Source organism: Euprymna scolopes, unplaced genomic scaffold (assembly GCF_053919585.1).
Source record: "Euprymna scolopes isolate OS-2025 unplaced genomic scaffold, ASM5391958v1 sca39, whole genome shotgun sequence".
Taxonomy (NCBI): domain Eukaryota; kingdom Metazoa; phylum Mollusca; class Cephalopoda; order Sepiida; family Sepiolidae; genus Euprymna; species Euprymna scolopes.
The window spans coordinates 125,713-139,522 of NW_027633424.1; the positions used below are offsets into that span (position 1 = coordinate 125,713).

Below are 13,810 nucleotides of genomic sequence, written 5' to 3' on the forward strand. Positions count from 1 at the left end.
CGTTCGTTGGTCTCATTAGCTGGATGACGGAGGCGGGCGGGCGGCCCTCCTTGGCCGCTGCCTGCGATCGACGCTTCCACTAGTAGAGAGGGGCCGGGGGTAGGGGGGTCGTTGTCGCTCTGCCCGCAACCTTTGCCGCCCGGACCGGTCCACTGACGACCCCGGCCCCGGAGGGAGCCCCTTTATCGCTTCTCGGCCTCTTCTGGCTAAGATCAAAGTGTAGTATCTGTTCTTATCAGCTTAATATCTGATAGGTCCCTCGCATGGAGGGATCACGATATTAAACTGATTTTTGGAACTCGGTCAAGGGTTAGGAGCTTGCTCCCCCTTCTCCACGGGTTGGCCTGGTATTGCACTGCCTCCAGGAGTTAACAGCCCCGATTCTGACCCCAGCTCGCTCGGGAAAGAGTCAGAAAACGCAATCCCAAAAACAGACTGACTACTACTTTGATCTTACTACTAAACTAAACGACTTTGTTGGTCCTTACTTCCCTTTACTTAGTTGTTGCTGGCTTTGCTTTCGTTCGCTTTCGGTTCGGTCCGCTCGGCTGGATGGACCGTTCGTTGGTCTCATTAGCTGGATGACGGAGGCGGGCGGGCGGCCCTCCTTGGCCGCTGCCTGCGATCGACGCTTCCACTAGTAGAGAGGGGCCGGGGGTAGGGGGGTCGTTGTCGCTCTGCCCGCAACCTTTGCCGCCCGGACCGGTCCACTGACGACCCCGGCCCCGGAGGGAGCCCCTTTATCGCTTCTCGGCCTCTTCTGGCTAAGATCAAAGTGTAGTATCTGTTCTTATCAGCTTAATATCTGATAGGTCCCTCGCATGGAGGGATCACGATATTAAACTGATTTTTGGAACTCGGTCAAGGGTTAGGAGCTTGCTCCCCCTTCTCCACGGGTTGGCCTGGTATTGCACTGCCTCCAGGAGTTAACAGCCCCGATTCTGACCCCAGCTCGCTCGGGAAAGAGTCAGAAAACGCAATCCCAAAAACAGACTGACTACTACTTTGATCTTACTACTAAACTAAACGACTTTGTTGGTCCTTACTTCCCTTTACTTAGTTGTTGCTGGCTTTGCTTTCGTTCGCTTTCGGTTCGGTCCGCTCGGCTGGATGGACCGTTCGTTGGTCTCATTAGCTGGATGACGGAGGCGGGCGGGCGGCCCTCCTTGGCCGCTGCCTGCGATCGACGCTTCCACTAGTAGAGAGGGGCCGGGGGTAGGGGGGTCGTTGTCGCTCTGCCCGCAACCTTTGCCGCCCGGACCGGTCCACTGACGACCCCGGCCCCGGAGGGAGCCCCTTTATCGCTTCTCGGCCTCTTCTGGCTAAGATCAAAGTGTAGTATCTGTTCTTATCAGCTTAATATCTGATAGGTCCCTCGCATGGAGGGATCACGATATTAAACTGATTTTTGGAACTCGGTCAAGGGTTAGGAGCTTGCTCCCCCTTCTCCACGGGTTGGCCTGGTATTGCACTGCCTCCAGGAGTTAACAGCCCCGATTCTGACCCCAGCTCGCTCGGGAAAGAGTCAGAAAACGCAATCCCAAAAACAGACTGACTACTACTTTGATCTTACTACTAAACTAAACGACTTTGTTGGTCCTTACTTCCCTTTACTTAGTTGTTGCTGGCTTTGCTTTCGTTCGCTTTCGGTTCGGTCCGCTCGGCTGGATGGACCGTTCGTTGGTCTCATTAGCTGGATGACGGAGGCGGGCGGGCGGCCCTCCTTGGCCGCTGCCTGCGATCGACGCTTCCACTAGTAGAGAGGGGCCGGGGGTAGGGGGGTCGTTGTCGCTCTGCCCGCAACCTTTGCCGCCCGGACCGGTCCACTGACGACCCCGGCCCCGGAGGGAGCCCCTTTATCGCTTCTCGGCCTCTTCTGGCTAAGATCAAAGTGTAGTATCTGTTCTTATCAGCTTAATATCTGATAGGTCCCTCGCATGGAGGGATCACGATATTAAACTGATTTTTGGAACTCGGTCAAGGGTTAGGAGCTTGCTCCCCCTTCTCCACGGGTTGGCCTGGTATTGCACTGCCTCCAGGAGTTAACAGCCCCGATTCTGACCCCAGCTCGCTCGGGAAAGAGTCAGAAAACGCAATCCCAAAAACAGACTGACTACTACTTTGATCTTACTACTAAACTAAACGACTTTGTTGGTCCTTACTTCCCTTTACTTAGTTGTTGCTGGCTTTGCTTTCGTTCGCTTTCGGTTCGGTCCGCTCGGCTGGATGGACCGTTCGTTGGTCTCATTAGCTGGATGACGGAGGCGGGCGGGCGGCCCTCCTTGGCCGCTGCCTGCGATCGACGCTTCCACTAGTAGAGAGGGGCCGGGGGTAGGGGGGTCGTTGTCGCTCTGCCCGCAACCTTTGCCGCCCGGACCGGTCCACTGACGACCCCGGCCCCGGAGGGAGCCCCTTTATCGCTTCTCGGCCTCTTCTGGCTAAGATCAAAGTGTAGTATCTGTTCTTATCAGCTTAATATCTGATAGGTCCCTCGCATGGAGGGATCACGATATTAAACTGATTTTTGGAACTCGGTCAAGGGTTAGGAGCTTGCTCCCCCTTCTCCACGGGTTGGCCTGGTATTGCACTGCCTCCAGGAGTTAACAGCCCCGATTCTGACCCCAGCTCGCTCGGGAAAGAGTCAGAAAACGCAATCCCAAAAACAGACTGACTACTACTTTGATCTTACTACTAAACTAAACGACTTTGTTGGTCCTTACTTCCCTTTACTTAGTTGTTGCTGGCTTTGCTTTCGTTCGCTTTCGGTTCGGTCCGCTCGGCTGGATGGACCGTTCGTTGGTCTCATTAGCTGGATGACGGAGGCGGGCGGGCGGCCCTCCTTGGCCGCTGCCTGCGATCGACGCTTCCACTAGTAGAGAGGGGCCGGGGGTAGGGGGGTCGTTGTCGCTCTGCCCGCAACCTTTGCCGCCCGGACCGGTCCACTGACGACCCCGGCCCCGGAGGGAGCCCCTTTATCGCTTCTCGGCCTCTTCTGGCTAAGATCAAAGTGTAGTATCTGTTCTTATCAGCTTAATATCTGATAGGTCCCTCGCATGGAGGGATCACGATATTAAACTGATTTTTGGAACTCGGTCAAGGGTTAGGAGCTTGCTCCCCCTTCTCCACGGGTTGGCCTGGTATTGCACTGCCTCCAGGAGTTAACAGCCCCGATTCTGACCCCAGCTCGCTCGGGAAAGAGTCAGAAAACGCAATCCCAAAAACAGACTGACTACTACTTTGATCTTACTACTAAACTAAACGACTTTGTTGGTCCTTACTTCCCTTTACTTAGTTGTTGCTGGCTTTGCTTTCGTTCGCTTTCGGTTCGGTCCGCTCGGCTGGATGGACCGTTCGTTGGTCTCATTAGCTGGATGACGGAGGCGGGCGGGCGGCCCTCCTTGGCCGCTGCCTGCGATCGACGCTTCCACTAGTAGAGAGGGGCCGGGGGTAGGGGGGTCGTTGTCGCTCTGCCCGCAACCTTTGCCGCCCGGACCGGTCCACTGACGACCCCGGCCCCGGAGGGAGCCCCTTTATCGCTTCTCGGCCTCTTCTGGCTAAGATCAAAGTGTAGTATCTGTTCTTATCAGCTTAATATCTGATAGGTCCCTCGCATGGAGGGATCACGATATTAAACTGATTTTTGGAACTCGGTCAAGGGTTAGGAGCTTGCTCCCCCTTCTCCACGGGTTGGCCTGGTATTGCACTGCCTCCAGGAGTTAACAGCCCCGATTCTGACCCCAGCTCGCTCGGGAAAGAGTCAGAAAACGCAATCCCAAAAACAGACTGACTACTACTTTGATCTTACTACTAAACTAAACGACTTTGTTGGTCCTTACTTCCCTTTACTTAGTTGTTGCTGGCTTTGCTTTCGTTCGCTTTCGGTTCGGTCCGCTCGGCTGGATGGACCGTTCGTTGGTCTCATTAGCTGGATGACGGAGGCGGGCGGGCGGCCCTCCTTGGCCGCTGCCTGCGATCGACGCTTCCACTAGTAGAGAGGGGCCGGGGGTAGGGGGGTCGTTGTCGCTCTGCCCGCAACCTTTGCCGCCCGGACCGGTCCACTGACGACCCCGGCCCCGGAGGGAGCCCCTTTATCGCTTCTCGGCCTCTTCTGGCTAAGATCAAAGTGTAGTATCTGTTCTTATCAGCTTAATATCTGATAGGTCCCTCGCATGGAGGGATCACGATATTAAACTGATTTTTGGAACTCGGTCAAGGGTTAGGAGCTTGCTCCCCCTTCTCCACGGGTTGGCCTGGTATTGCACTGCCTCCAGGAGTTAACAGCCCCGATTCTGACCCCAGCTCGCTCGGGAAAGAGTCAGAAAACGCAATCCCAAAAACAGACTGACTACTACTTTGATCTTACTACTAAACTAAACGACTTTGTTGGTCCTTACTTCCCTTTACTTAGTTGTTGCTGGCTTTGCTTTCGTTCGCTTTCGGTTCGGTCCGCTCGGCTGGATGGACCGTTCGTTGGTCTCATTAGCTGGATGACGGAGGCGGGCGGGCGGCCCTCCTTGGCCGCTGCCTGCGATCGACGCTTCCACTAGTAGAGAGGGGCCGGGGGTAGGGGGGTCGTTGTCGCTCTGCCCGCAACCTTTGCCGCCCGGACCGGTCCACTGACGACCCCGGCCCCGGAGGGAGCCCCTTTATCGCTTCTCGGCCTCTTCTGGCTAAGATCAAAGTGTAGTATCTGTTCTTATCAGCTTAATATCTGATAGGTCCCTCGCATGGAGGGATCACGATATTAAACTGATTTTTGGAACTCGGTCAAGGGTTAGGAGCTTGCTCCCCCTTCTCCACGGGTTGGCCTGGTATTGCACTGCCTCCAGGAGTTAACAGCCCCGATTCTGACCCCAGCTCGCTCGGGAAAGAGTCAGAAAACGCAATCCCAAAAACAGACTGACTACTACTTTGATCTTACTACTAAACTAAACGACTTTGTTGGTCCTTACTTCCCTTTACTTAGTTGTTGCTGGCTTTGCTTTCGTTCGCTTTCGGTTCGGTCCGCTCGGCTGGATGGACCGTTCGTTGGTCTCATTAGCTGGATGACGGAGGCGGGCGGGCGGCCCTCCTTGGCCGCTGCCTGCGATCGACGCTTCCACTAGTAGAGAGGGGCCGGGGGTAGGGGGGTCGTTGTCGCTCTGCCCGCAACCTTTGCCGCCCGGACCGGTCCACTGACGACCCCGGCCCCGGAGGGAGCCCCTTTATCGCTTCTCGGCCTCTTCTGGCTAAGATCAAAGTGTAGTATCTGTTCTTATCAGCTTAATATCTGATAGGTCCCTCGCATGGAGGGATCACGATATTAAACTGATTTTTGGAACTCGGTCAAGGGTTAGGAGCTTGCTCCCCCTTCTCCACGGGTTGGCCTGGTATTGCACTGCCTCCAGGAGTTAACAGCCCCGATTCTGACCCCAGCTCGCTCGGGAAAGAGTCAGAAAACGCAATCCCAAAAACAGACTGACTACTACTTTGATCTTACTACTAAACTAAACGACTTTGTTGGTCCTTACTTCCCTTTACTTAGTTGTTGCTGGCTTTGCTTTCGTTCGCTTTCGGTTCGGTCCGCTCGGCTGGATGGACCGTTCGTTGGTCTCATTAGCTGGATGACGGAGGCGGGCGGGCGGCCCTCCTTGGCCGCTGCCTGCGATCGACGCTTCCACTAGTAGAGAGGGGCCGGGGGTAGGGGGGTCGTTGTCGCTCTGCCCGCAACCTTTGCCGCCCGGACCGGTCCACTGACGACCCCGGCCCCGGAGGGAGCCCCTTTATCGCTTCTCGGCCTCTTCTGGCTAAGATCAAAGTGTAGTATCTGTTCTTATCAGCTTAATATCTGATAGGTCCCTCGCATGGAGGGATCACGATATTAAACTGATTTTTGGAACTCGGTCAAGGGTTAGGAGCTTGCTCCCCCTTCTCCACGGGTTGGCCTGGTATTGCACTGCCTCCAGGAGTTAACAGCCCCGATTCTGACCCCAGCTCGCTCGGGAAAGAGTCAGAAAACGCAATCCCAAAAACAGACTGACTACTACTTTGATCTTACTACTAAACTAAACGACTTTGTTGGTCCTTACTTCCCTTTACTTAGTTGTTGCTGGCTTTGCTTTCGTTCGCTTTCGGTTCGGTCCGCTCGGCTGGATGGACCGTTCGTTGGTCTCATTAGCTGGATGACGGAGGCGGGCGGGCGGCCCTCCTTGGCCGCTGCCTGCGATCGACGCTTCCACTAGTAGAGAGGGGCCGGGGGTAGGGGGGTCGTTGTCGCTCTGCCCGCAACCTTTGCCGCCCGGACCGGTCCACTGACGACCCCGGCCCCGGAGGGAGCCCCTTTATCGCTTCTCGGCCTCTTCTGGCTAAGATCAAAGTGTAGTATCTGTTCTTATCAGCTTAATATCTGATAGGTCCCTCGCATGGAGGGATCACGATATTAAACTGATTTTTGGAACTCGGTCAAGGGTTAGGAGCTTGCTCCCCCTTCTCCACGGGTTGGCCTGGTATTGCACTGCCTCCAGGAGTTAACAGCCCCGATTCTGACCCCAGCTCGCTCGGGAAAGAGTCAGAAAACGCAATCCCAAAAACAGACTGACTACTACTTTGATCTTACTACTAAACTAAACGACTTTGTTGGTCCTTACTTCCCTTTACTTAGTTGTTGCTGGCTTTGCTTTCGTTCGCTTTCGGTTCGGTCCGCTCGGCTGGATGGACCGTTCGTTGGTCTCATTAGCTGGATGACGGAGGCGGGCGGGCGGCCCTCCTTGGCCGCTGCCTGCGATCGACGCTTCCACTAGTAGAGAGGGGCCGGGGGTAGGGGGGTCGTTGTCGCTCTGCCCGCAACCTTTGCCGCCCGGACCGGTCCACTGACGACCCCGGCCCCGGAGGGAGCCCCTTTATCGCTTCTCGGCCTCTTCTGGCTAAGATCAAAGTGTAGTATCTGTTCTTATCAGCTTAATATCTGATAGGTCCCTCGCATGGAGGGATCACGATATTAAACTGATTTTTGGAACTCGGTCAAGGGTTAGGAGCTTGCTCCCCCTTCTCCACGGGTTGGCCTGGTATTGCACTGCCTCCAGGAGTTAACAGCCCCGATTCTGACCCCAGCTCGCTCGGGAAAGAGTCAGAAAACGCAATCCCAAAAACAGACTGACTACTACTTTGATCTTACTACTAAACTAAACGACTTTGTTGGTCCTTACTTCCCTTTACTTAGTTGTTGCTGGCTTTGCTTTCGTTCGCTTTCGGTTCGGTCCGCTCGGCTGGATGGACCGTTCGTTGGTCTCATTAGCTGGATGACGGAGGCGGGCGGGCGGCCCTCCTTGGCCGCTGCCTGCGATCGACGCTTCCACTAGTAGAGAGGGGCCGGGGGTAGGGGGGTCGTTGTCGCTCTGCCCGCAACCTTTGCCGCCCGGACCGGTCCACTGACGACCCCGGCCCCGGAGGGAGCCCCTTTATCGCTTCTCGGCCTCTTCTGGCTAAGATCAAAGTGTAGTATCTGTTCTTATCAGCTTAATATCTGATAGGTCCCTCGCATGGAGGGATCACGATATTAAACTGATTTTTGGAACTCGGTCAAGGGTTAGGAGCTTGCTCCCCCTTCTCCACGGGTTGGCCTGGTATTGCACTGCCTCCAGGAGTTAACAGCCCCGATTCTGACCCCAGCTCGCTCGGGAAAGAGTCAGAAAACGCAATCCCAAAAACAGACTGACTACTACTTTGATCTTACTACTAAACTAAACGACTTTGTTGGTCCTTACTTCCCTTTACTTAGTTGTTGCTGGCTTTGCTTTCGTTCGCTTTCGGTTCGGTCCGCTCGGCTGGATGGACCGTTCGTTGGTCTCATTAGCTGGATGACGGAGGCGGGCGGGCGGCCCTCCTTGGCCGCTGCCTGCGATCGACGCTTCCACTAGTAGAGAGGGGCCGGGGGTAGGGGGGTCGTTGTCGCTCTGCCCGCAACCTTTGCCGCCCGGACCGGTCCACTGACGACCCCGGCCCCGGAGGGAGCCCCTTTATCGCTTCTCGGCCTCTTCTGGCTAAGATCAAAGTGTAGTATCTGTTCTTATCAGCTTAATATCTGATAGGTCCCTCGCATGGAGGGATCACGATATTAAACTGATTTTTGGAACTCGGTCAAGGGTTAGGAGCTTGCTCCCCCTTCTCCACGGGTTGGCCTGGTATTGCACTGCCTCCAGGAGTTAACAGCCCCGATTCTGACCCCAGCTCGCTCGGGAAAGAGTCAGAAAACGCAATCCCAAAAACAGACTGACTACTACTTTGATCTTACTACTAAACTAAACGACTTTGTTGGTCCTTACTTCCCTTTACTTAGTTGTTGCTGGCTTTGCTTTCGTTCGCTTTCGGTTCGGTCCGCTCGGCTGGATGGACCGTTCGTTGGTCTCATTAGCTGGATGACGGAGGCGGGCGGGCGGCCCTCCTTGGCCGCTGCCTGCGATCGACGCTTCCACTAGTAGAGAGGGGCCGGGGGTAGGGGGGTCGTTGTCGCTCTGCCCGCAACCTTTGCCGCCCGGACCGGTCCACTGACGACCCCGGCCCCGGAGGGAGCCCCTTTATCGCTTCTCGGCCTCTTCTGGCTAAGATCAAAGTGTAGTATCTGTTCTTCAGCATACAAAGCTTCTGCTCTTAGAAGGGATCCACCACCGGGCTCTCGGGCTAGGTTTAAGGTGTTCATTTACTAACCTTCGTTTGCAAGGACCAGACCCCCTCCTTTGGGGAGTCAGGACCTGAAGGACCGACTCCACATTTGTGGGAGCTAGGACCCGAAAACCGATCCCCTCTTTTGGGAGACTGGAATTTCGGGACCAGCACCACTAAGCTGGTAGTTGTGACCTGCTTTTGTTGGTTTTTTGTTTTTTGTTATTGTTTTTTCTTCGTTTTGGTCTCACCTCTCGAGACCGAGATGGTCTAATTTCTCCACCCTTAATTGCCTGAGCAGCACTCTGACCTGCCAGGCCAAAACTTTGTCTATCCTTTCGCTGCTCTCCCAGAGGATTGAGCAGACAGGGTTCCCTTTATCGCTTCTGTTTGGGTAGCTAAGTGGGCAGGGGGACGTGGGGTAGGGTGGGTGCTTCGTCTCGGCTCCCCTCAGTGGGCGGAGATGCCTATCCCCTCTCGCTCTTAATTGCGACGCGGCGCCCTGTTCCGCTAGCACCCACTGCGTCTTCCTTCTCTGCTCTCCCCCCTCGCGGGGGGATTCGAGCTGCTAACCAGGCATCCCCGTGAGGGGAGGCCGAAACTCTATTTTCTTCAAGAGCCCGCCCCTTCTAAACCCCCCCCCCTTAGTTCTTCCTTCCCCCCCGTCCCTCCTTTTTTCTTTTCTCCCCACCCACGCTACACTTTGTTCGACGTCACGGGGTCAGCGAACTTTTAGTAGACCACGAGATGCCGTCCAAAAAAGGGGCAAAAGAAAGCGCCACTCCCCAGGAGGGTTCCCCTCCGAGGGGAGCAAAATGTGCCAAAAAGGCTACAAATGACGATGAGAGGGGAGAGAAGCAGCCCGCTGCTCCCCTAGATGTAGCTGAGCAACTGGGGTCACCAAACCCACCCCATGCTCCCCAAGAGGTCAGCACCCCCAAAAGCGGAGCCGACCAAACCCCAGCAATGGCAGATCCTCAAGAGACTCCAGGTGCCCAGTCGATAGAGAGGATTCCGGAGGAGGAACCAGCCATGAAAACCAAGAAGGAGGGGACACCAAATGTCCCACTCCTCCCCGCTTCTGATAAGCCAAAGAAGGGGGATGTACCCGAGGCGGACGGGGCAACCAATAGAGATGCCGAGCGAATCAAAGAGACGCTAGCATCTCTAGAAAGACTCCTGGGGCCCCCTCCAAGTTGGAAGGATCCAGCAACTGTCGCAGGCAACAGCCCGCCGAAAGCTGACCCACCTAGGGTAGAGGCGGCAAAAGGAAAATCTGCCGGCTCAACCGGGAACAAACCTCGGACCACAAAAGAGACGCCAGCGGAAGGGGAGACAACTCAAGAGGCAGGAGAGGAATGGCCTGCCTTACCTCCTGCCAAAGGCTCCCCCAAGGTTTTAACGGTGGAACCCAAAGATGGGGCAACAACAACAACAGCCGCTAAGGTTAAGGTGCCACCCACCAAGGAGTGCCCCAACAACAACAAGAATAGCAACCAGGAGGCAACCCAAGCCTGGGGCCCACAAAAACAACTGTCTCCACAGGAATACAGGGAGCTGTTTGAATCTACATTCAAGCAGTACACTGATGGAAATGTAATTCTGCCTCTTCCTGGAGCTGTGGAGGAACTGGAGCAGCGGGTCTTGTCCTTCATCACGACCGACACCCGTAGCAGAAGCCTGACAGGAGTGCCGAAGGAAACTATGGCGCAGCTGCTCCAGGACCTAAATGTGCCGGCGAGCTACATATGTCGTTGTAGCTACGCCAAGTGGGAAGTCCTGCTGCCCGATAAGGAGGATGCTGAGAAACTTTCCAGGAACAACCTGACGTGGAAGCACCTCTCCATGAAGCCGGAGTATCAGGGAAGAAGGAGGACAACGGTGTCGATACTGGGTGTTCCCTGTTACTTGGGCTCGCGTCAACTTGGTGCGGTGCTCAGCCAGTATGGAGAGGTAGAGTCGGTGTGTCCGGTTAGAGGCCCGCGGAACCTCATGACGGGAGATTATAAGCTGGTCATGAGAGTCGACAGGAGCGGATTCAACAAAATTCCGGCGGTGCTTAAGTACCGAGAATGGACAATGTCGGTGATAGTAGAGGGGAGGAAGCCACATTGCTGGCATTGTCAAAAGCAAGGACATATGTCCAAGGACTGTCCCACAAGACCAGCGGCTAAGGCACCAACCAAGCCGGCAGAGACCAAGTCAACCACATCTGCTCCGGCGAACCAAGGGAACGACGACGGCTGGAGCAAGGTCGTCCGAAAAAACCGACCAGGACAACAACAGACAAACAGCAGACCTCAGAACATCAACACCAACAACATCAGCAAAGACAATGCAAAACCCACTAAGGACAATACAAACAATTTAAAAAACATTGCAGTCAACACAAACAAAAACACACCGGTCACCACAAACAAAGACACCACAAACACAGATAACTCAAACAAGAACACCACAATCACCACAAGTAAAAACACCACAAACACAGACAACTCAAACAAGAACACCACAATCACCACAAGTAAAAACACCACAAACACAGACAACTCAAACAAGAACACCACAATCACCACAAATAAAAACACCACAAACACAGACAACTCAAACAAGAACACCACAATCACCACCAATAAAAACACCACAAACACAGACAACTCAAACAAGAACACCACAATCACCACAAATAAAAACACCACAAACACAGACAACTCAAACAAGAACACCACAATCACCACAAATGAAAACACCACAAACACAGACAACTCAAACAAGAACACCACAATCACCACAAATGAAAACACCACAAACACAGACAACTCAAACAAGAACACCACAATCACCACAAGTAAAAACACCACAAACACAGACAACGAAAGCAAAAACACAGAACAGGCAGACTCCAGGTCTACGGATAACGGAGGTCAAGAACCGTCCCCGGAAAAAATGGAGACGGTGACTTCCAGTAAAAGGAAGCTTCCTTTCTCCCCAACAGAATCGGAGGAGGAAGCGGGCTCGGAGGAGATTGTCAGGGAGCCCGAGGAAACAGGAGTAAAGAGAAAGGGGAGAAGGAGGAACAAAAGAAAGAGGGAAACCACTCCAACGGGGGATGTTACCAACAACGAAATGGCTCCACCGGAGGAGGGGAACAACATCACCAACGACACGCAGGCGGAACAAGCCGTAGCCCCTCTAAACGCTTCTCCACAAACCCCCCTTTCTTCCGCGGCTCCTGAAGACAAAGCGGACCAGAAGGAGAGCATACCTGTCAGGACGGAACGCACGAAAAAGCTTCCGTTCCTGCCAGGAAGCAAAATATGTGAAGTTGGCCCTACGCAAACCAACACCGATTTGAAAGGCAAACCTAAGGCCCAACTTCAGAAGCTAAAACAAATGGAGGCAGTAGAGGGGAAAGACATCACAAACCCTCTGCACTTCGCGGATGCCCCAATGCTGACCACCTTTGTGAGAGCAGACAGGGACGGCAGAACCAAAGGACTATGGAACATGCTGGAGGCTGCCAAGACGGCTTTTGAAGAAGTCAAACTGGTAGACCTCGAACACCCATCTCTTCATAAACTTTCTCTAAGGTGTGAAGGAAGGATCCCCGTTTTTGTGCACCCCTCATTTTACAGGGCACTTAAGTTAACCTTCCCATTGGATGTAGGAGGCGCCTCCCGAGACGGAATATTTTCATCCGAACTGCTCACGGGCAGTCTCGGCCATGCCTGCTGCGTCCTCACCCCCGAGGATTTCAGACCCGTTTGTGACACTGCTTAAGGTAAGTGAACATGTCTTTGAACTTGGCCACTTTTAATGTGAGGGGCATCAGGTGTCGAAGCAAGGCCTCGCGCGTTGTTAGAGACTTGGTGTCCCTTAAGGTAGATATTGCCGCTATCCAGGAGACCCACTTTGTTTGTGACGAGGATTGTCAGGTGCTGGTAAACGATTACGATGTCTACTCAGCATATGGCAATACTTATAGTCGTGGAATCTCCTTGCTAGTGAATCGCACCCTGTCAGCGTCGGTGAATGTTGTTCACGCAGGCGAGGACGGGCGGGCGGTCGTTGTTGATGTTGCCATTAATTGCAGTGTTTTTCGGATTGTCGCTGTTTATGCTCCTAATTCTCATGGAGAGAGGGTATCCTTTTTTCGACGGTTGGAGGGCTACTTAGTGGATCCGGAACGGTTAGTGTTAATGGGTGATTGGAATGCAATCCTTGATCCCAATATAGATAAGGTCGGGGGGGCTAGCGGGTCGGTGTGGTATGACAACAGTCTGTCTGACCTGATGGCTTCGTGCGACCTCGTCGACAGATTTCGTCTGGATTACCCGGGGCGGGAGATGTGGACGTGGCATTCCGTAGTGCCTTCCCATCCGAGTACTTACTTGGATCGGATGTTAATTAGAAGAGGCGACGTAGACTTTCTATCGTGCCCCACGTTCCACTTGCTAGGACACTCGGACCATAAACTCGTTATGGCCCGTTTGAACTTAAGTGCTAGGCCCAAACTAGCCGGATACTGGAAGTTCAACAGCACCTTGTTGGAGCTGGAGGACTACCGGTCGAAGGTTACCGAATTAATTCAGCGGGCTTTAGTGGGGGCGGTTACAGGGAGTAAGTGGTGGGTTAGCCTTAAGGCCAAAATTAGACGCTTCTCTGTCCAATACAGCCAACGCCTCGCGCTAGATAAGGCCAAGGCAAAGAAGCGTATAGAGGATAAGCTGACCCGGGCGGTGGAGGGGGGGGACCCCCTAGAGGTAGCACTAGCTAAACAGGACCTCGGCCGCTTGGCTAGCGAGCGGTATGAAGGTCAGGTAGTTAGGGCTAGGTTAATGAAAGTCTCTAACGAAGCTGTTAATGTTGACGCTGTTGAGCGTAAGGCTGCTCTAAGACGCGGTTCGGACGGGTACATTCGGAAAGTGTATAACCTGGAAGGACACGCTCTGGTATCGACGCGGGAGATTTGCGGGGGGTTTCGGAAGCATCTATCGGAGCGCTTCACCCAACTACCCGGACTCAGGGTCGATGAGTTTGGCAGCTATTTGGCTGACTCGCCCCGCCTCTCGGCGGCTCGAGCGGCTAGCTGTGATGGTCTTGTTACGGAACATGAGGTCATTACTGCGTTGAAGCAGGTCGGCTACAACAAGTCCCCGGGGCTTGATGGTTT

At 54.1% G+C, this 13,810-nt stretch overlaps 15 non-coding genes and 1 pseudogene across 15 annotated transcripts; all 16 read left to right on the forward strand.

The window, feature by feature from the left end:
• The first annotated feature begins 184 nt into the window (after positions 1-184).
• On the forward strand, positions 185-385 carry LOC145274560 (U2 spliceosomal RNA). The gene has a single exon (XR_013866780.1). It is a non-coding gene; the product is annotated as a U2 spliceosomal RNA (small nuclear RNA).
• Positions 386-742: 357 nt separating this feature from the next.
• LOC145274562 (U2 spliceosomal RNA) lies at positions 743-943 on the forward strand. The gene has a single exon (XR_013866781.1). It is a non-coding gene; the product is annotated as a U2 spliceosomal RNA (small nuclear RNA).
• A 357-nt stretch (positions 944-1,300) lies between these two features.
• LOC145274563 (U2 spliceosomal RNA) lies at positions 1,301-1,501 on the forward strand. The gene has a single exon (XR_013866782.1). It is a non-coding gene; the product is annotated as a U2 spliceosomal RNA (small nuclear RNA).
• Positions 1,502-1,858: 357 nt separating this feature from the next.
• On the forward strand, positions 1,859-2,059 carry LOC145274564 (U2 spliceosomal RNA). Its single transcript, XR_013866783.1, has one exon. It is a non-coding gene; the product is annotated as a U2 spliceosomal RNA (small nuclear RNA).
• Positions 2,060-2,416: 357 nt separating this feature from the next.
• On the forward strand, positions 2,417-2,617 carry LOC145274566 (U2 spliceosomal RNA). The gene has a single exon (XR_013866785.1). It is a non-coding gene; the product is annotated as a U2 spliceosomal RNA (small nuclear RNA).
• Positions 2,618-2,974: 357 nt separating this feature from the next.
• LOC145274567 (U2 spliceosomal RNA) lies at positions 2,975-3,175 on the forward strand. The gene has a single exon (XR_013866786.1). It is a non-coding gene; the product is annotated as a U2 spliceosomal RNA (small nuclear RNA).
• A 357-nt stretch (positions 3,176-3,532) lies between these two features.
• LOC145274568 (U2 spliceosomal RNA) lies at positions 3,533-3,733 on the forward strand. Its single transcript, XR_013866787.1, has one exon. It is a non-coding gene; the product is annotated as a U2 spliceosomal RNA (small nuclear RNA).
• Positions 3,734-4,090: 357 nt separating this feature from the next.
• Positions 4,091-4,291, forward strand: LOC145274569 (U2 spliceosomal RNA). Its single transcript, XR_013866788.1, has one exon. It is a non-coding gene; the product is annotated as a U2 spliceosomal RNA (small nuclear RNA).
• Positions 4,292-4,648: 357 nt separating this feature from the next.
• Positions 4,649-4,849, forward strand: LOC145274570 (U2 spliceosomal RNA). Its single transcript, XR_013866789.1, has one exon. It is a non-coding gene; the product is annotated as a U2 spliceosomal RNA (small nuclear RNA).
• A 357-nt stretch (positions 4,850-5,206) lies between these two features.
• On the forward strand, positions 5,207-5,407 carry LOC145274573 (U2 spliceosomal RNA). The gene has a single exon (XR_013866791.1). It is a non-coding gene; the product is annotated as a U2 spliceosomal RNA (small nuclear RNA).
• A 357-nt stretch (positions 5,408-5,764) lies between these two features.
• Positions 5,765-5,965, forward strand: LOC145274574 (U2 spliceosomal RNA). The gene has a single exon (XR_013866792.1). It is a non-coding gene; the product is annotated as a U2 spliceosomal RNA (small nuclear RNA).
• Positions 5,966-6,322: 357 nt separating this feature from the next.
• LOC145274575 (U2 spliceosomal RNA) lies at positions 6,323-6,523 on the forward strand. Its single transcript, XR_013866793.1, has one exon. It is a non-coding gene; the product is annotated as a U2 spliceosomal RNA (small nuclear RNA).
• A 357-nt stretch (positions 6,524-6,880) lies between these two features.
• On the forward strand, positions 6,881-7,081 carry LOC145274576 (U2 spliceosomal RNA). Its single transcript, XR_013866794.1, has one exon. It is a non-coding gene; the product is annotated as a U2 spliceosomal RNA (small nuclear RNA).
• A 357-nt stretch (positions 7,082-7,438) lies between these two features.
• On the forward strand, positions 7,439-7,639 carry LOC145274577 (U2 spliceosomal RNA). The gene has a single exon (XR_013866795.1). It is a non-coding gene; the product is annotated as a U2 spliceosomal RNA (small nuclear RNA).
• Positions 7,640-7,996: 357 nt separating this feature from the next.
• Positions 7,997-8,197, forward strand: LOC145274578 (U2 spliceosomal RNA). The gene has a single exon (XR_013866796.1). It is a non-coding gene; the product is annotated as a U2 spliceosomal RNA (small nuclear RNA).
• Positions 8,198-8,554: 357 nt separating this feature from the next.
• On the forward strand, positions 8,555-8,686 carry LOC145274630 (U2 spliceosomal RNA; annotated as a pseudogene).
• Positions 8,687-13,810: the final 5,124 nt, after the last annotated feature.